The 20,527-nt window shown below is 44.6% G+C and overlaps 9 non-coding genes across 9 annotated transcripts; all 9 read left to right on the forward strand.

The window, feature by feature from the left end:
- The first annotated feature begins 1,607 nt into the window (after positions 1-1,607).
- TRNAA-UGC (transfer RNA alanine (anticodon UGC)) lies at positions 1,608-1,679 on the forward strand. The gene has a single exon. It is a non-coding gene; the product is annotated as a tRNA-Ala (tRNA).
- Positions 1,680-3,769: 2,090 nt separating this feature from the next.
- Positions 3,770-3,841, forward strand: TRNAA-UGC (transfer RNA alanine (anticodon UGC)). Its single transcript has one exon. It is a non-coding gene; the product is annotated as a tRNA-Ala (tRNA).
- Positions 3,842-5,931: 2,090 nt separating this feature from the next.
- Positions 5,932-6,003, forward strand: TRNAA-UGC (transfer RNA alanine (anticodon UGC)). Its single transcript has one exon. It is a non-coding gene; the product is annotated as a tRNA-Ala (tRNA).
- A 2,090-nt stretch (positions 6,004-8,093) lies between these two features.
- TRNAA-UGC (transfer RNA alanine (anticodon UGC)) lies at positions 8,094-8,165 on the forward strand. Its single transcript has one exon. It is a non-coding gene; the product is annotated as a tRNA-Ala (tRNA).
- Positions 8,166-10,255: 2,090 nt separating this feature from the next.
- Positions 10,256-10,327, forward strand: TRNAA-UGC (transfer RNA alanine (anticodon UGC)). The gene has a single exon. It is a non-coding gene; the product is annotated as a tRNA-Ala (tRNA).
- A 2,089-nt stretch (positions 10,328-12,416) lies between these two features.
- Positions 12,417-12,488, forward strand: TRNAA-UGC (transfer RNA alanine (anticodon UGC)). Its single transcript has one exon. It is a non-coding gene; the product is annotated as a tRNA-Ala (tRNA).
- A 2,089-nt stretch (positions 12,489-14,577) lies between these two features.
- On the forward strand, positions 14,578-14,649 carry TRNAA-UGC (transfer RNA alanine (anticodon UGC)). The gene has a single exon. It is a non-coding gene; the product is annotated as a tRNA-Ala (tRNA).
- A 2,090-nt stretch (positions 14,650-16,739) lies between these two features.
- Positions 16,740-16,811, forward strand: TRNAA-UGC (transfer RNA alanine (anticodon UGC)). The gene has a single exon. It is a non-coding gene; the product is annotated as a tRNA-Ala (tRNA).
- A 2,090-nt stretch (positions 16,812-18,901) lies between these two features.
- Positions 18,902-18,973, forward strand: TRNAA-UGC (transfer RNA alanine (anticodon UGC)). The gene has a single exon. It is a non-coding gene; the product is annotated as a tRNA-Ala (tRNA).
- Positions 18,974-20,527: the final 1,554 nt, after the last annotated feature.

Here is a 20,527-nt window from a genome sequence, read left to right on the forward strand (position 1 = left end):
TCACAAATGCTTCCAAAGGGCTGTGGACTACCTTTGCCCCATACCCTTTGATCACATTTCCTTTTGTGTAGAATTTCAATTTCTAGGTCCCCTTCTTTCCTTCAAGCCAGCCCAGCACATTAAGGTAGGTAAGCAATCCCCCTTTAAGTTGAAAAGATGTAGCTGAGAAAGCATTCTAGGAAGTGGCCATTTGGAGAGCTAGCCCTAGGTCGTATTCATGAGTTTTCTCATTCCACTGCAGCACCCGCACCCAACTGCGCCACAACCATTATTGAAAGACAGATGAATGCATCACGGAAAGCTTTGCTGTCTCCGCCTTCGATAGCTCAGTTGATAGAGCGGCCGAGAGTAGTGCAAAAACAGTAACCCTTAATTCGCCGGTTCAAATCTGCCGCGGAGGACTTCGCCCTTTAGGTTTCCATCGCCTTCTCTGTTATTAAGACATTATGTTCCCCTCTGATTAAGAAAAAAAAAATTCCGAGCTCCAAGTAAATGCTGGGACAGAAGGGTAGATGTCTTCTGTTTTCTAATGAAATTGACCACATCCTCATTTCTGAGGGATGTGGGAAGAGAAGTAAGCAAGGACCTGCAGATCAGAATTCATTCCAAAGCCTTGACTAAATATATGAAGGCACTTGGAAGACTTCCAGTCTCATTGTACCAAAGTAGATGTTTTGTCAGCCGACCCAGCTACTACTTGCCTACAATGAGAGCGGTCATATTTATATATATGCGAGAGGGAATTTAGAAAGCCACCATCTCCCTAAAACTGAGCAAGATGCGAAGTGGAGTAATAGTTTACAGATTTGGAGAAAATCTGAGATGTTCGTCTTGCCAAAAGGAGCACAGAAATACCCTCTCTGAGGATCAAACTCAGGACTTTCAGATTATGAGACTGACGCACTGCCTACTGCACAGAAGGCCGCACAAACCCTCCCAGAAATACGTCTATACCCCTTGAAGAGGAAAGGAGGCAAAAACGCTTATCTTATCTTGGAATATAAATACGATACGATTGACTCGCTGGATTAAAATCATATGGAGTTATAATGGTCAGAAGATATTTCTTTCCAGTGATTAAACCCACACCCCCTACAATTAGCCATGCGAAAGAGTCAGGGAATACCTTTCACCTCTCTCAGAAAGATCACATGAATTTTTCCCCCACGTAACTGAGAATTTAATGGACTAAAACTCAGAATTAAGGTGCCGTCCTTAGCAATAGATGCACCTGGATCTCAACTCTTTACGTGCTTATGTAACATAGCTGTGTGTCCTGCAGTAAGAGCAGGAGTACCTTAATTCGTCTCAGGACATTTGTAAGCAGCACTCAACCATATTCTTCTTTCATGTAACCTTAACCAGTTGCCTTGAATACTCTGGCATGTTTAGATCGCATCTAGCTGTTGTATGTGGGGAATTTATTCATTCCAGGGTGAGGCTTATTCCATAAAATGGTGCTATACAATCCAGATGTAAGTCATGGGGAATCCCACATCTGACACCTTATTTTCTAGTGCCATATGTGGTGAATTTGAGGTACATAGAATTCCAGATTTCCTTCGGTGAAGCAAGGTCAGCCCGCCCCACCCCCACCCCAGGACATGGGGGATGTAGCTCAGTGGTAGAGCGCATGCTTTGCATGTATGAGGCCCCGGGTTCGATCCCCGGCATCTCCAGCCTTTTGCCAGGCTCATCTTGCCTTTTGGCAGAACCCTAGGCTGTCACCATGGGTCAGGAAGTGAGATGACATGCAGCTGGGGCCAGACCACCGCCGACATTGCCCGGCTCTTGCCTTGGAAAAGCTTGTGAAATGGGGCTATCTCATTTTCGGTCTTTATATTTCTCCCCCAAGAAACCAAAGTGGTGGTTCATCTTGGCAATCTCGGTATAGAAAACGGTCACAGCTGTCTTGGCCATTGATGTGAATTCTTCCTCTAAACCAGAGACTCCTTACAGAAGGTTTAAGAAAAACTGAATGTCTTCTTTATCCCAATCACTTGCGATTGGTCCATGAATCTACCGATTTTGCTTTTCCCTTTCCATTCACAGAGGCATTAAACATGCATGTTCTTCATGCTCAGTGCGTAGTGATGCATGTAGTAATGCCTCCCCTAACTTTCTGGCCTCTCCTTGACGTTTCCATGCTGTCATACTTTGGTCACAAATGCTTCCAAAGGGCTGTGGACTACCTTTGCCCCATACCCTTTGATCACATTTCCTTTTGTGTAGAATTTCAATTTCTAGGTCCCCTTCTTTCCTTCAAGCCAGCCCAGCACATTAAGGTAGGTAAGCAATCCCCCTTTAAGTTGAAAAGATGTAGCTGAGAAAGCATTCTAGGAAGTGGCCATTTGGAGAGCTAGCCCTAGGTCGTATTCATGAGTTTTCTCATTCCACTGCAGCACCCGCACCCAACTGCGCCACAACCATTATTGAAAGACAGATGAATGCATCACGGAAAGCTTTGCTGTCTCCGCCTTCGATAGCTCAGTTGATAGAGCGGCCGAGAGTAGTGCAAAAACAGTAACCCTTAATTCGCCGGTTCAAATCTGCCGCGGAGGACTTCGCCCTTTAGGTTTCCATCGCCTTCTCTGTTATTAAGACATTATGTTCCCCTCTGATTAAGAAAAAAAAAAATTCCGAGCTCCAAGTAAATGCTGGGACAGAAGGGTAGATGTCTTCTGTTTTCTAATGAAATTGACCACATCCTCATTTCTGAGGGATGTGGGAAGAGAAGTAAGCAAGGACCTGCAGATCAGAATTCATTCCAAAGCCTTGACTAAATATATGAAGGCACTTGGAAGACTTCCAGTCTCATTGTACCAAAGTAGATGTTTTGTCAGCCGACCCAGCTACTACTTGCCTACAATGAGAGCGGTCATATTTATATATATGCGAGAGGGAATTTAGAAAGCCACCATCTCCCTAAAACTGAGCAAGATGCGAAGTGGAGTAATAGTTTACAGATTTGGAGAAAATCTGAGATGTTCGTCTTGCCAAAAGGAGCACAGAAATACCCTCTCTGAGGATCAAACTCAGGACTTTCAGATTATGAGACTGACGCACTGCCTACTGCACAGAAGGCCGCACAAACCCTCCCAGAAATACGTCTATACCCCTTGAAGAGGAAAGGAGGCAAAAACGCTTATCTTATCTTGGAATATAAATACGATACGATTGACTCGCTGGATTAAAATCATATGGAGTTATAATGGTCAGAAGATATTTCTTTCCAGTGATTAAACCCACACCCCCTACAATTAGCCATGCGAAAGAGTCAGGGAATACCTTTCACCTCTCTCAGAAAGATCACATGAATTTTTCCCCCACGTAACTGAGAATTTAATGGACTAAAACTCAGAATTAAGGTGCCGTCCTTAGCAATAGATGCACCTGGATCTCAACTCTTTACGTGCTTATGTAACATAGCTGTGTGTCCTGCAGTAAGAGCAGGAGTACCTTAATTCGTCTCAGGACATTTGTAAGCAGCACTCAACCATATTCTTCTTTCATGTAACCTTAACCAGTTGCCTTGAATACTCTGGCATGTTTAGATCGCATCTAGCTGTTGTATGTGGGGAATTTATTCATTCCAGGGTGAGGCTTATTCCATAAAATGGTGCTATACAATCCAGATGTAAGTCATGGGGAATCCCACATCTGACACCTTATTTTCTAGTGCCATATGTGGTGAATTTGAGGTACATAGAATTCCAGATTTCCTTCGGTGAAGCAAGGTCAGCCCGCCCCACCCCCACCCCAGGACATGGGGGATGTAGCTCAGTGGTAGAGCGCATGCTTTGCATGTATGAGGCCCCGGGTTCGATCCCCGGCATCTCCAGCCTTTTGCCAGGCTCATCTTGCCTTTTGGCAGAACCCTAGGCTGTCACCATGGGTCAGGAAGTGAGATGACATGCAGCTGGGGCCAGACCACCGCCGACATTGCCCGGCTCTTGCCTTGGAAAAGCTTGTGAAATGGGGCTATCTCATTTTCGGTCTTTATATTTCTCCCCCAAGAAACCAAAGTGGTGGTTCATCTTGGCAATCTCGGTATAGAAAACGGTCACAGCTGTCTTGGCCATTGATGTGAATTCTTCCTCTAAACCAGAGACTCCTTACAGAAGGTTTAAGAAAAACTGAATGTCTTCTTTATCCCAATCACTTGCGATTGGTCCATGAATCTACCGATTTTGCTTTTCCCTTTCCATTCACAGAGGCATTAAACATGCATGTTCTTCATGCTCAGTGCGTAGTGATGCATGTAGTAATGCCTCCCCTAACTTTCTGGCCTCTCCTTGACGTTTCCATGCTGTCATACTTTGGTCACAAATGCTTCCAAAGGGCTGTGGACTACCTTTGCCCCATACCCTTTGATCACATTTCCTTTTGTGTAGAATTTCAATTTCTAGGTCCCCTTCTTTCCTTCAAGCCAGCCCAGCACATTAAGGTAGGTAAGCAATCCCCCTTTAAGTTGAAAAGATGTAGCTGAGAAAGCATTCTAGGAAGTGGCCATTTGGAGAGCTAGCCCTAGGTCGTATTCATGAGTTTTCTCATTCCACTGCAGCACCCGCACCCAACTGCGCCACAACCATTATTGAAAGACAGATGAATGCATCACGGAAAGCTTTGCTGTCTCCGCCTTCGATAGCTCAGTTGATAGAGCGGCCGAGAGTAGTGCAAAAACAGTAACCCTTAATTCGCCGGTTCAAATCTGCCGCGGAGGACTTCGCCCTTTAGGTTTCCATCGCCTTCTCTGTTATTAAGACATTATGTTCCCCTCTGATTAAGAAAAAAAAAAATTCCGAGCTCCAAGTAAATGCTGGGACAGAAGGGTAGATGTCTTCTGTTTTCTAATGAAATTGACCACATCCTCATTTCTGAGGGATGTGGGAAGAGAAGTAAGCAAGGACCTGCAGATCAGAATTCATTCCAAAGCCTTGACTAAATATATGAAGGCACTTGGAAGACTTCCAGTCTCATTGTACCAAAGTAGATGTTTTGTCAGCCGACCCAGCTACTACTTGCCTACAATGAGAGCGGTCATATTTATATATATGCGAGAGGGAATTTAGAAAGCCACCATCTCCCTAAAACTGAGCAAGATGCGAAGTGGAGTAATAGTTTACAGATTTGGAGAAAATCTGAGATGTTCGTCTTGCCAAAAGGAGCACAGAAATACCCTCTCTGAGGATCAAACTCAGGACTTTCAGATTATGAGACTGACGCACTGCCTACTGCACAGAAGGCCGCACAAACCCTCCCAGAAATACGTCTATACCCCTTGAAGAGGAAAGGAGGCAAAAACGCTTATCTTATCTTGGAATATAAATACGATACGATTGACTCGCTGGATTAAAATCATATGGAGTTATAATGGTCAGAAGATATTTCTTTCCAGTGATTAAACCCACACCCCCTACAATTAGCCATGCGAAAGAGTCAGGGAATACCTTTCACCTCTCTCAGAAAGATCACATGAATTTTTCCCCCACGTAACTGAGAATTTAATGGACTAAAACTCAGAATTAAGGTGCCGTCCTTAGCAATAGATGCACCTGGATCTCAACTCTTTACGTGCTTATGTAACATAGCTGTGTGTCCTGCAGTAAGAGCAGGAGTACCTTAATTCGTCTCAGGACATTTGTAAGCAGCACTCAACCATATTCTTCTTTCATGTAACCTTAACCAGTTGCCTTGAATACTCTGGCATGTTTAGATCGCATCTAGCTGTTGTATGTGGGGAATTTATTCATTCCAGGGTGAGGCTTATTCCATAAAATGGTGCTATACAATCCAGATGTAAGTCATGGGGAATCCCACATCTGACACCTTATTTTCTAGTGCCATATGTGGTGAATTTGAGGTACATAGAATTCCAGATTTCCTTCGGTGAAGCAAGGTCAGCCCGCCCCACCCCCACCCCAGGACATGGGGGATGTAGCTCAGTGGTAGAGCGCATGCTTTGCATGTATGAGGGCCCGGGTTCGATCCCCGGCATCTCCAGCCTTTTGCCAGGCTCATCTTGCCTTTTGGCAGAACCCTAGGCTGTCACCATGGGTCAGGAAGTGAGATGACATGCAGCTGGGGCCAGACCACCGCCGACATTGCCCGGCTCTTGCCTTGGAAAAGCTTGTGAAATGGGGCTATCTCATTTTCGGTCTTTATATTTCTCCCCCAAGAAACCAAAGTGGTGGTTCATCTTGGCAATCTCGGTATAGAAAACGGTCACAGCTGTCTTGGCCATTGATGTGAATTCTTCCTCTAAACCAGAGACTCCTTACAGAAGGTTTAAGAAAAACTGAATGTCTTCTTTATCCCAATCACTTGCGATTGGTCCATGAATCTACCGATTTTGCTTTTCCCTTTCCATTCACAGAGGCATTAAACATGCATGTTCTTCATGCTCAGTGCGTAGTGATGCATGTAGTAATGCCTCCCCTAACTTTCTGGCCTCTCCTTGACGTTTCCATGCTGTCATACTTTGGTCACAAATGCTTCCAAAGGGCTGTGGACTACCTTTGCCCCATACCCTTTGATCACATTTCCTTTTGTGTAGAATTTCAATTTCTAGGTCCCCTTCTTTCCTTCAAGCCAGCCCAGCACATTAAGGTAGGTAAGCAATCCCCCTTTAAGTTGAAAAGATGTAGCTGAGAAAGCATTCTAGGAAGTGGCCATTTGGAGAGCTAGCCCTAGGTCGTATTCATGAGTTTTCTCATTCCACTGCAGCACCCGCACCCAACTGCGCCACAACCATTATTGAAAGACAGATGAATGCATCACGGAAAGCTTTGCTGTCTCCGCCTTCGATAGCTCAGTTGATAGAGCGGCCGAGAGTAGTGCAAAAACAGTAACCCTTAATTCGCCGGTTCAAATCTGCCGCGGAGGACTTCGCCCTTTAGGTTTCCATCGCCTTCTCTGTTATTAAGACATTATGTTCCCCTCTGATTAAGAAAAAAAAAAATTCCGAGCTCCAAGTAAATGCTGGGACAGAAGGGTAGATGTCTTCTGTTTTCTAATGAAATTGACCACATCCTCATTTCTGAGGGATGTGGGAAGAGAAGTAAGCAAGGACCTGCAGATCAGAATTCATTCCAAAGCCTTGACTAAATATATGAAGGCACTTGGAAGACTTCCAGTCTCATTGTACCAAAGTAGATGTTTTGTCAGCCGACCCAGCTACTACTTGCCTACAATGAGAGCGGTCATATTTATATATATGCGAGAGGGAATTTAGAAAGCCACCATCTCCCTAAAACTGAGCAAGATGCGAAGTGGAGTAATAGTTTACAGATTTGGAGAAAATCTGAGATGTTCGTCTTGCCAAAAGGAGCACAGAAATACCCTCTCTGAGGATCAAACTCAGGACTTTCAGATTATGAGACTGACGCACTGCCTACTGCACAGAAGGCCGCACAAACCCTCCCAGAAATACGTCTATACCCCTTGAAGAGGAAAGGAGGCAAAAACGCTTATCTTATCTTGGAATATAAATACGATACGATTGACTCGCTGGATTAAAATCATATGGAGTTATAATGGTCAGAAGATATTTCTTTCCAGTGATTAAACCCACACCCCCTACAATTAGCCATGCGAAAGAGTCAGGGAATACCTTTCACCTCTCTCAGAAAGATCACATGAATTTTTCCCCCACGTAACTGAGAATTTAATGGACTAAAACTCAGAATTAAGGTGCCGTCCTTAGCAATAGATGCACCTGGATCTCAACTCTTTACGTGCTTATGTAACATAGCTGTGTGTCCTGCAGTAAGAGCAGGAGTACCTTAATTCGTCTCAGGACATTTGTAAGCAGCACTCAACCATATTCTTCTTTCATGTAACCTTAACCAGTTGCCTTGAATACTCTGGCATGTTTAGATCGCATCTAGCTGTTGTATGTGGGGAATTTATTCATTCCAGGGTGAGGCTTATTCCATAAAATGGTGCTATACAATCCAGATGTAAGTCATGGGGAATCCCACATCTGACACCTTATTTTCTAGTGCCATATGTGGTGAATTTGAGGTACATAGAATTCCAGATTTCCTTCGGTGAAGCAAGGTCAGCCCGCCCCACCCCCACCCCAGGACATGGGGGATGTAGCTCAGTGGTAGAGCGCATGCTTTGCATGTATGAGGCCCCGGGTTCGATCCCCGGCATCTCCAGCCTTTTGCCAGGCTCATCTTGCCTTTTGGCAGAACCCTAGGCTGTCACCATGGGTCAGGAAGTGAGATGACATGCAGCTGGGGCCAGACCACCGCCGACATTGCCCGGCTCTTGCCTTGGAAAAGCTTGTGAAATGGGGCTATCTCATTTTCGGTCTTTATATTTCTCCCCCAAGAAACCAAAGTGGTGGTTCATCTTGGCAATCTCGGTATAGAAAACGGTCACAGCTGTCTTGGCCATTGATGTGAATTCTTCCTCTAAACCAGAGACTCCTTACAGAAGGTTTAAGAAAAACTGAATGTCTTCTTTATCCCAATCACTTGCGATTGGTCCATGAATCTACCGATTTTGCTTTTCCCTTTCCATTCACAGAGGCATTAAACATGCATGTTCTTCATGCTCAGTGCGTAGTGATGCATGTAGTAATGCCTCCCCTAACTTTCTGGCCTCTCCTTGACGTTTCCATGCTGTCATACTTTGGTCACAAATGCTTCCAAAGGGCTGTGGACTACCTTTGCCCCATACCCTTTGATCACATTTCCTTTTGTGTAGAATTTCAATTTCTAGGTCCCCTTCTTTCCTTCAAGCCAGCCCAGCACATTAAGGTAGGTAAGCAATCCCCCTTTAAGTTGAAAAGATGTAGCTGAGAAAGCATTCTAGGAAGTGGCCATTTGGAGAGCTAGCCCTAGGTCGTATTCATGAGTTTTCTCATTCCACTGCAGCACCCGCACCCAACTGCGCCACAACCATTATTGAAAGACAGATGAATGCATCACGGAAAGCTTTGCTGTCTCCGCCTTCGATAGCTCAGTTGATAGAACGGCCGAGAGTAGTGCAAAAACAGTAACCCTTAATTCGCCGGTTCAAATCTGCCGCGGAGGACTTCGCCCTTTAGGTTTCCATCGCCTTCTCTGTTATTAAGACATTATGTTCCCCTCTGATTAAGAAAAAAAAAAATTCCGAGCTCCAAGTAAATGCTGGGACAGAAGGGTAGATGTCTTCTGTTTTCTAATGAAATTGACCACATCCTCATTTCTGAGGGATGTGGGAAGAGAAGTAAGCAAGGACCTGCAGATCAGAATTCATTCCAAAGCCTTGACTAAATATATGAAGGCACTTGGAAGACTTCCAGTCTCATTGTACCAAAGTAGATGTTTTGTCAGCCGACCCAGCTACTACTTGCCTACAATGAGAGCGGTCATATTTATATATATGCGAGAGGGAATTTAGAAAGCCACCATCTCCCTAAAACTGAGCAAGATGCGAAGTGGAGTAATAGTTTACAGATTTGGAGAAAATCTGAGATGTTCGTCTTGCCAAAAGGAGCACAGAAATACCCTCTCTGAGGATCAAACTCAGGACTTTCAGATTATGAGACTGACGCACTGCCTACTGCACAGAAGGCCGCACAAACCCTCCCAGAAATACGTCTATACCCCTTGAAGAGGAAAGGAGGCAAAAACGCTTATCTTATCTTGGAATATAAATACGATACGATTGACTCGCTGGATTAAAATCATATGGAGTTATAATGGTCAGAAGATATTTCTTTCCAGTGATTAAACCCACACCCCCTACAATTAGCCATGCGAAAGAGTCAGGGAATACCTTTCACCTCTCTCAGAAAGATCACATGAATTTTTCCCCCACGTAACTGAGAATTTAATGGACTAAAACTCAGAATTAAGGTGCCGTCCTTAGCAATAGATGCACCTGGATCTCAACTCTTTACGTGCTTATGTAACATAGCTGTGTGTCCTGCAGTAAGAGCAGGAGTACCTTAATTCGTCTCAGGACATTTGTAAGCAGCACTCAACCATATTCTTCTTTCATGTAACCTTAACCAGTTGCCTTGAATACTCTGGCATGTTTAGATCGCATCTAGCTGTTGTATGTGGGGAATTTATTCATTCCAGGGTGAGGCTTATTCCATAAAATGGTGCTATACAATCCAGATGTAAGTCATGGGGAATCCCACATCTGACACCTTATTTTCTAGTGCCATATGTGGTGAATTTGAGGTACATAGAATTCCAGATTTCCTTCGGTGAAGCAAGGTCAGCCCGCCCCACCCCCACCCCAGGACATGGGGGATGTAGCTCAGTGGTAGAGCGCATGCTTTGCATGTATGAGGCCCCGGGTTCGATCCCCGGCATCTCCAGCCTTTTGCCAGGCTCATCTTGCCTTTTGGCAGAACCCTAGGCTGTCACCATGGGTCAGGAAGTGAGATGACATGCAGCTGGGGCCAGACCACCGCCGACATTGCCCGGCTCTTGCCTTGGAAAAGCTTGTGAAATGGGGCTATCTCATTTTCGGTCTTTATATTTCTCCCCCAAGAAACCAAAGTGGTGGTTCATCTTGGCAATCTCGGTATAGAAAACGGTCACAGCTGTCTTGGCCATTGATGTGAATTCTTCCTCTAAACCAGAGACTCCTTACAGAAGGTTTAAGAAAAACTGAATGTCTTCTTTATCCCAATCACTTGCGATTGGTCCATGAATCTACCGATTTTGCTTTTCCCTTTCCATTCACAGAGGCATTAAACATGCATGTTCTTCATGCTCAGTGCGTAGTGATGCATGTAGTAATGCCTCCCCTAACTTTCTGGCCTCTCCTTGACGTTTCCATGCTGTCATACTTTGGTCACAAATGCTTCCAAAGGGCTGTGGACTACCTTTGCCCCATACCCTTTGATCACATTTCCTTTTGTGTAGAATTTCAATTTCTAGGTCCCCTTCTTTCCTTCAAGCCAGCCCAGCACATTAAGGTAGGTAAGCAATCCCCCTTTAAGTTGAAAAGATGTAGCTGAGAAAGCATTCTAGGAAGTGGCCATTTGGAGAGCTAGCCCTAGGTCGTATTCATGAGTTTTCTCATTCCACTGCAGCACCCGCACCCAACTGCGCCACAACCATTATTGAAAGACAGATGAATGCATCACGGAAAGCTTTGCTGTCTCCGCCTTCGATAGCTCAGTTGATAGAACGGCCGAGAGTAGTGCAAAAACAGTAACCCTTAATTCGCCGGTTCAAATCTGCCGCGGAGGACTTCGCCCTTTAGGTTTCCATGCCTTCTCTGTTATTAAGACATTATGTTCCCCTCTGATTAAGAAAAAAAAAAATTCCGAGCTCCAAGTAAATGCTGGGACAGAAGGGTAGATGTCTTCTGTTTTCTAATGAAATTGACCACATCCTCATTTCTGAGGGATGTGGGAAGAGAAGTAAGCAAGGACCTGCAGATCAGAATTCATTCCAAAGCCTTGACTAAATATATGAAGGCACTTGGAAGACTTCCAGTCTCATTGTACCAAAGTAGATGTTTTGTCAGCCGACCCAGCTACTACTTGCCTACAATGAGAGCGGTCATATTTATATATATGCGAGAGGGAATTTAGAAAGCCACCATCTCCCTAAAACTGAGCAAGATGCGAAGTGGAGTAATAGTTTACAGATTTGGAGAAAATCTGAGATGTTCGTCTTGCCAAAAGGAGCACAGAAATACCCTCTCTGAGGATCAAACTCAGGACTTTCAGATTATGAGACTGACGCACTGCCTACTGCACAGAAGGCCGCACAAACCCTCCCAGAAATACGTCTATACCCCTTGAAGAGGAAAGGAGGCAAAAACGCTTATCTTATCTTGGAATATAAATACGATACGATTGACTCGCTGGATTAAAATCATATGGAGTTATAATGGTCAGAAGATATTTCTTTCCAGTGATTAAACCCACACCCCCTACAATTAGCCATGCGAAAGAGTCAGGGAATACCTTTCACCTCTCTCAGAAAGATCACATGAATTTTTCCCCCACGTAACTGAGAATTTAATGGACTAAAACTCAGAATTAAGGTGCCGTCCTTAGCAATAGATGCACCTGGATCTCAACTCTTTACGTGCTTATGTAACATAGCTGTGTGTCCTGCAGTAAGAGCAGGAGTACCTTAATTCGTCTCAGGACATTTGTAAGCAGCACTCAACCATATTCTTCTTTCATGTAACCTTAACCAGTTGCCTTGAATACTCTGGCATGTTTAGATCGCATCTAGCTGTTGTATGTGGGGAATTTATTCATTCCAGGGTGAGGCTTATTCCATAAAATGGTGCTATACAATCCAGATGTAAGTCATGGGGAATCCCACATCTGACACCTTATTTTCTAGTGCCATATGTGGTGAATTTGAGGTACATAGAATTCCAGATTTCCTTTGGTGAAGCAAGGTCAGCCCGCCCCACCCCCACCCCAGGACATGGGGGATGTAGCTCAGTGGTAGAGCGCATGCTTTGCATGTATGAGGCCCCGGGTTCGATCCCCGGCATCTCCAGCCTTTTGCCAGGCTCATCTTGCCTTTTGGCAGAACCCTAGGCTGTCACCATGGGTCAGGAAGTGAGATGACATGCAGCTGGGGCCAGACCACCGCCGACATTGCCCGGCTCTTGCCTTGGAAAAGCTTGTGAAATGGGGCTATCTCATTTTCGGTCTTTATATTTCTCCCCCAAGAAACCAAAGTGGTGGTTCATCTTGGCAATCTCGGTATAGAAAACGGTCACAGCTGTCTTGGCCATTGATGTGAATTCTTCCTCTAAACCAGAGACTCCTTACAGAAGGTTTAAGAAAAACTGAATGTCTTCTTTATCCCAATCACTTGCGATTGGTCCATGAATCTACCGATTTTGCTTTTCCCTTTCCATTCACAGAGGCATTAAACATGCATGTTCTTCATGCTCAGTGCGTAGTGATGCATGTAGTAATGCCTCCCCTAACTTTCTGGCCTCTCCTTGACGTTTCCATGCTGTCATACTTTGGTCACAAATGCTTCCAAAGGGCTGTGGACTACCTTTGCCCCATACCCTTTGATCACATTTCCTTTTGTGTAGAATTTCAATTTCTAGGTCCCCTTCTTTCCTTCAAGCCAGCCCAGCACATTAAGGTAGGTAAGCAATCCCCCTTTAAGTTGAAAAGATGTAGCTGAGAAAGCATTCTAGGAAGTGGCCATTTGGAGAGCTAGCCCTAGGTCGTATTCATGAGTTTTCTCATTCCACTGCAGCACCCGCACCCAACTGCGCCACAACCATTATTGAAAGACAGATGAATGCATCACGGAAAGCTTTGCTGTCTCCGCCTTCGATAGCTCAGTTGATAGAGCGGCCGAGAGTAGTGCAAAAACAGTAACCCTTAATTCGCCGGTTCAAATCTGCCGCGGAGGACTTCGCCCTTTAGGTTTCCATCGCCTTCTCTGTTATTAAGACATTATGTTCCCCTCTGATTAAGAAAAAAAAAATTCCGAGCTCCAAGTAAATGCTGGGACAGAAGGGTAGATGTCTTCTGTTTTCTAATGAAATTGACCACATCCTCATTTCTGAGGGATGTGGGAAGAGAAGTAAGCAAGGACCTGCAGATCAGAATTCATTCCAAAGCCTTGACTAAATATATGAAGGCACTTGGAAGACTTCCAGTCTCATTGTACCAAAGTAGATGTTTTGTCAGCCGACCCAGCTACTACTTGCCTACAATGAGAGCGGTCATATTTATATATATGCGAGAGGGAATTTAGAAAGCCACCATCTCCCTAAAACTGAGCAAGATGCGAAGTGGAGTAATAGTTTACAGATTTGGAGAAAATCTGAGATGTTCGTCTTGCCAAAAGGAGCACAGAAATACCCTCTCTGAGGATCAAACTCAGGACTTTCAGATTATGAGACTGACGCACTGCCTACTGCACAGAAGGCCGCACAAACCCTCCCAGAAATACGTCTATACCCCTTGAAGAGGAAAGGAGGCAAAAACGCTTATCTTATCTTGGAATATAAATACGATACGATTGACTCGCTGGATTAAAATCATATGGAGTTATAATGGTCAGAAGATATTTCTTTCCAGTGATTAAACCCACACCCCCTACAATTAGCCATGCGAAAGAGTCAGGGAATACCTTTCACCTCTCTCAGAAAGATCACATGAATTTTTCCCCCACGTAACTGAGAATTTAATGGACTAAAACTCAGAATTAAGGTGCCGTCCTTAGCAATAGATGCACCTGGATCTCAACTCTTTACGTGCTTATGTAACATAGCTGTGTGTCCTGCAGTAAGAGCAGGAGTACCTTAATTCGTCTCAGGACATTTGTAAGCAGCACTCAACCATATTCTTCTTTCATGTAACCTTAACCAGTTGCCTTGAATACTCTGGCATGTTTAGATCGCATCTAGCTGTTGTATGTGGGGAATTTATTCATTCCAGGGTGAGGCTTATTCCATAAAATGGTGCTATACAATCCAGATGTAAGTCATGGGGAATCCCACATCTGACACCTTATTTTCTAGTGCCATATGTGGTGAATTTGAGGTACATAGAATTCCAGATTTCCTTCGGTGAAGCAAGGTCAGCCCGCCCCACCCCCACCCCAGGACATGGGGGATGTAGCTCAGTGGTAGAGCGCATGCTTTGCATGTATGAGGCCCCGGGTTCGATCCCCGGCATCTCCAGCCTTTTGCCAGGCTCATCTTGCCTTTTGGCAGAACCCTAGGCTGTCACCATGGGTCAGGAAGTGAGATGACATGCAGCTGGGGCCAGACCACCGCCGACATTGCCCGGCTCTTGCCTTGGAAAAGCTTGTGAAATGGGGCTATCTCATTTTCGGTCTTTATATTTCTCCCCCAAGAAACCAAAGTGGTGGTTCATCTTGGCAATCTCGGTATAGAAAACGGTCACAGCTGTCTTGGCCATTGATGTGAATTCTTCCTCTAAACCAGAGACTCCTTACAGAAGGTTTAAGAAAAACTGAATGTCTTCTTTATCCCAATCACTTGCGATTGGTCCATGAATCTACCGATTTTGCTTTTCCCTTTCCATTCACAGAGGCATTAAACATGCATGTTCTTCATGCTCAGTGCGTAGTGATGCATGTAGTAATGCCTCCCCTAACTTTCTGGCCTCTCCTTGACGTTTCCATGCTGTCATACTTTGGTCACAAATGCTTCCAAAGGGCTGTGGACTACCTTTGCCCCATACCCTTTGATCACATTTCCTTTTGTGTAGAATTTCAATTTCTAGGTCCCCTTCTTTCCTTCAAGCCAGCCCAGCACATTAAGGTAGGTAAGCAATCCCCCTTTAAGTTGAAAAGATGTAGCTGAGAAAGCATTCTAGGAAGTGGCCATTTGGAGAGCTAGCCCTAGGTCGTATTCATGAGTTTTCTCATTCCACTGCAGCACCCGCACCCAACTGCGCCACAACCATTATTGAAAGACAGATGAATGCATCACGGAAAGCTTTGCTGTCTCCGCCTTCGATAGCTCAGTTGATAGAGCGGCCGAGAGTAGTGCAAAAACAGTAACCCTTAATTCGCCGGTTCAAATCTGCCGCGGAGGACTTCGCCCTTTAGGTTTCCATCGCCTTCTCTGTTATTAAGACATTATGTTCCCCTCTGATTAAGAAAAAAAAAAATTCCGAGCTCCAAGTAAATGCTGGGACAGAAGGGTAGATGTCTTCTGTTTTCTAATGAAATTGACCACATCCTCATTTCTGAGGGATGTGGGAAGAGAAGTAAGCAAGGACCTGCAGATCAGAATTCATTCCAAAGCCTTGACTAAATATATGAAGGCACTTGGAAGACTTCCAGTCTCATTGTACCAAAGTAGATGTTTTGTCAGCCGACCCAGCTACTACTTGCCTACAATGAGAGCGGTCATATTTATATATATGCGAGAGGGAATTTAGAAAGCCACCATCTCCCTAAAACTGAGCAAGATGCGAAGTGGAGTAATAGTTTACAGATTTGGAGAAAATCTGAGATGTTCGTCTTGCCAAAAGGAGCACAGAAATACCCTCTCTGAGGATCAAACTCAGGACTTTCAGATTATGAGACTGACGCACTGCCTACTGCACAGAAGGCCGCACAAACCCTCCCAGAAATACGTCTATACCCCTTGAAGAGGAAAGGAGGCAAAAACGCTTATCTTATCTTGGAATATAAATACGATACGATTGACTCGCTGGATTAAAATCATATGGAGTTATAATGGTCAGAAGATATTTCTTTCCAGTGATTAAACCCACACCCCCTACAATTAGCCATGCGAAAGAGTCAGGGAATACCTTTCACCTCTCTCAGAAAGATCACATGAATTTTTCCCCCACGTAACTGAGAATTTAATGGACTAAAACTCAGAATTAAGGTGCCGTCCTTAGCAATAGATGCACCTGGATCTCAACTCTTTACGTGCTTATGTAACATAGCTGTGTGTCCTGCAGTAAGAGCAGGAGTACCTTAATTCGTCTCAGGACATTTGTAAGCAGCACTCAACCATATTCTTCTTTCATGTAACCTTAACCAGTTGCCTTGAATACTCTGGCATGTTTAGATCGCATCTAGCTGTTGTATGTGGGGAATTTATTCATTCCAGGGTGAGGCTTATTCCATAAAATGGTGCTATACAATCCAGATGTAAGTCATGGGGAATCCCACATCTGACACCTTATTTTCTAGTGCCATATGTGGTGAATTTGAGGTACATAGAATTCCAGATTTCCTTCGGTGAAGCAAGGTCAGCCCGCCCCACCCCCACCCCAGGACATGGGGGATGTAGCTCAGTGGTAGAGCGCATGCTTTGCATGTATGAGGGCCCGGGTTCGATCCCCGGCATCTCCAGCCTTTTGCCAGGCTCATCTTGCCTTTTGGCAGAACCCTAGGCTGTCACCATGGGTCAGGAAGTGAGATGACATGCAGCTGGGGCCAGACCACCGCCGACATTGCCCGGCTCTTGCCTTGGAAAAGCTTGTGAAATGGGGCTATCTCATTTTCGGTCTTTATATTTCTCCCCCAAGAAACCAAAGTGGTGGTTCATCTTGGCAATCTCGGTATAGAAAACGGTCACAGCTGTCTTGGCCATTGATGTGAATTCTTCCTCTAAACCAGAGACTCCTTACAGAAGGTTTAAGAAAAACTGAATGTCTTCTTTATCCCAATCACTTGCGATTGGTCCATGAATCTACCGATTTTGCTTTTCCCTTTCCATTCACAGAGGCATTAAACATGCATGTTCTTCATGCTCAGTGCGTAGTGATGCATGTAGTAATGCCTCCCCTAACTTTCTGGCCTCTCCTTGACGTTTCCATGCTGTCATACTTTGGTCACAAATGCTTCCAAAGGGCTGTGGACTACCTTTGCCCCATACCCTTTGATCACATTTCCTTTTGTGTAGAATTTCAATTTCTAGGTCCCCTTCTTTCCTTCAAGCCAGCCCAGCACATTAAGGTAGGTAAGCAATCCCCCTTTAAGTTGAAAAGATGTAGCTGAGAAAGCATTCTAGGAAGTGGCCATTTGGAGAGCTAGCCCTAGGTCGTATTCATGAGTTTTCTCATTCCACTGCAGCACCCGCACCCAACTGCGCCACAACCATTATTGAAAGACAGATGAATGCATCACGGAAAGCTTTGCTGTCTCCGCCTTCGATAGCTCAGTTGATAGAGCGGCCGAGAGTAGTGCAAAAACAGTAACCCTTAATTCGCCGGTTCAAATCTGCCGCGGAGGACTTCGCCCTTTAGGTTTCCATCGCCTTCTCTGTTATTAAGACATTATGTTCCCCTCTGATTAAGAAAAAAAAAAATTCCGAGCTCCAAGTAAATGCTGGGACAGAAGGGTAGATGTCTTCTGTTTTCTAATGAAATTGACCACATCCTCATTTCTGAGGGATGTGGGAAGAGAAGTAAGCAAGGACCTGCAGATCAGAATTCATTCCAAAGCCTTGACTAAATATATGAAGGCACTTGGAAGACTTCCAGTCTCATTGTACCAAAGTAGATGTTTTGTCAGCCGACCCAGCTACTACTTGCCTACAATGAGAGCGGTCATATTTATATATATGCGAGAGGGAATTTAGAAAGCCACCATCTCCCTAAAACTGAGCAAGATGCGAAGTGGAGTAATAGTTTACAGATTTGGAGAAAATCTGAGATGTTCGTCTTGCCAAAAGGAGCACAGAAATACCCTCTCTGAGGATCAAACTCAGGACTTTCAGATTATGAGACTGACGCACTGCCTACTGCACAGAAGGCCGCACAAACCCTCCCAGAAATACGTCTATACCCCTTGAAGAGGAAAGGAGGCAAAAACGCTTATCTTATCTTGGAATATAAATACGATACGATTGACTCGCTGGATTAAAATCATATGGAGTTATAATGGTCAGAAGATATTTCTTTCCAGTGATTAAACCCACACCCCCTACAATTAGCCATGCGAAAGAGTCAGGGAATACCTTTCACCTCTCTCAGAAAGATCACATGAATTTTTCCCCCACGTAACTGAGAATTTAATGGACTAAAACTCAGAATTAAGGTGCCGTCCTTAGCAATAGATGCACCTGGATCTCAACTCTTTACGTGCTTATGTAACATAGCTGTGTGTCCTGCAGTAAGAGCAGGAGTACCTTAATTCGTCTCAGGACATTTGTAAGCAGCACTCAACCATATTCTTCTTTCATGTAACCTTAACCAGTTGCCTTGAATACTCTGGCATGTTTAGATCGCATCTAGCTGTTGTATGTGGGGAATTTATTCATTCCAGGGTGAGGCTTATTCCATAAAATGGTGCTATACAATCCAGATGTAAGTCATGGGGAATCCCACATCTGACACCTTATTTTCTAGTGCCATATGTGGTGAATTTGAGGTACATAGAATTCCAGATTTCCTTCGGTGAAGCAAGGTCAGCCCGCCCCACCCCCACCCCAGGACATGGGGGATGTAGCTCAGTGGTAGAGCGCATGCTTTGCATGTATGAGGCCCCGGGTTCGATCCCCGGCATCTCCAGCCTTTTGCCAGGCTCATCTTGCCTTTTGGCAGAACCCTAGGCTGTCACCATGGGTCAGGAAGTGAGATGACATGCAGCTGGGGCCAGACCACCGCCGACATTGCCCGGCTCTTGCCTTGGAAAAGCTTGTGAAATGGGGCTATCTCATTTTCGGTCTTTATATTTCTCCCCCAAGAAACCAAAGTGGTGGTTCATCTTGGCAATCTCGGTATAGAAAACGGTCACAGCTGTCTTGGCCATTGATGTGAATTCTTCCTCTAAACCAGAGACTCCTTACAGAAGGTTTAAGAAAAACTGAATGTCTTCTTTATCCCAATCACTTGCGATTGGTCCATGAATCTACCGATTTTGCTTTTCCCTTTCCATTCACAGAGGCATTAAACATGCATGTTCTTCATGCTCAGTGCGTAGTGATGCATGTAGTAATGCCTCCCCTAACTTTCTGGCCTCTCCTTGACGTTTCCATGCTGTCATACTTTGGTCACAAATGCTTCCAAAGGGCTGTGGACTACCTTTGCCCCATACCCTTTGATCACATTTCCTTTTGTGTAGAATTTCAATTTCTAGGTCCCCTTCTTTCCTTCAAGCCAGCCCAGCACATTAAGGTAGGTAAGCAATCCCCCTTTAAGTTGAAAAGATGTAGCTGAGAAAGCATTCTAGGAAGTGGCCATTTGGAGAGCTAGCCCTAGGTCGTATTCATGAGTTTTCTCATTCCACTGCAGCACCCGCACCCAACTGCGCCACAACCATTATTGAAAGACAGATGAATGCATCACGGAAAGCTTTGCTGTCTCCGCCTTCGATAGCTCAGTTGATAGAACGGCCGAGAGTAGTGCAAAAACAGTAACCCTTAATTCGCCGGTTCAAATCTGCCGCGGAGGACTTCGCCCTTTAGGTTTCCATCGCCTTCTCTGTTATTAAGACATTATGTTCCCCTCTGATTAAGAAAAAAAAAAATTCCGAGCTCCAAGTAAATGCTGGGACAGAAGGGTAGATGTCTTCTGTTTTCTAATGAAATTGACCACATCCTCATTTCTGAGGGATGTGGGAAGAGAAGTAAGCAAGGACCTGCAGATCAGAATTCATTCCAAAGCCTTGACTAAATATATGAAGGCACTTGGAAGACTTCCAGTCTCATTGTACCAAAGTAGATGTTTTGTCAGCCGACCCAGCTACTACTTGCCTACAATGAGAGCGGTCATATTTATATATATGCGAGAGGGAATTTAGAAAGCCACCATCTCCCTAAAACTGAGCAAGATGCGAAGTGGAGTAATAGTTTACAGATTTGGAGAAAATCTGAGATGTTCGTCTTGCCAAAAGGAGCACAGAAATACCCTCTCTGAGGATCAAACTCAGGACTTTCAGATTATGAGACTGACGCACTGCCTACTGCACAGAAGGCCGCACAAACCCTCCCAGAAATACGTCTATACCCCTTGAAGAGGAAAGGAGGCAAAAACGCTTATCTTATCTTGGAATATAAATACGATACGATTGACTCGCTGGATTAAAATCATATGGAGTTATAATGGTCAGAAGATATTTCTTTC

The sequence above is a fragment of the Pleurodeles waltl genome, chromosome 4_2, assembly GCF_031143425.1.
Source record: "Pleurodeles waltl isolate 20211129_DDA chromosome 4_2, aPleWal1.hap1.20221129, whole genome shotgun sequence".
Classification (NCBI taxonomy): domain Eukaryota; kingdom Metazoa; phylum Chordata; class Amphibia; order Caudata; family Salamandridae; genus Pleurodeles; species Pleurodeles waltl.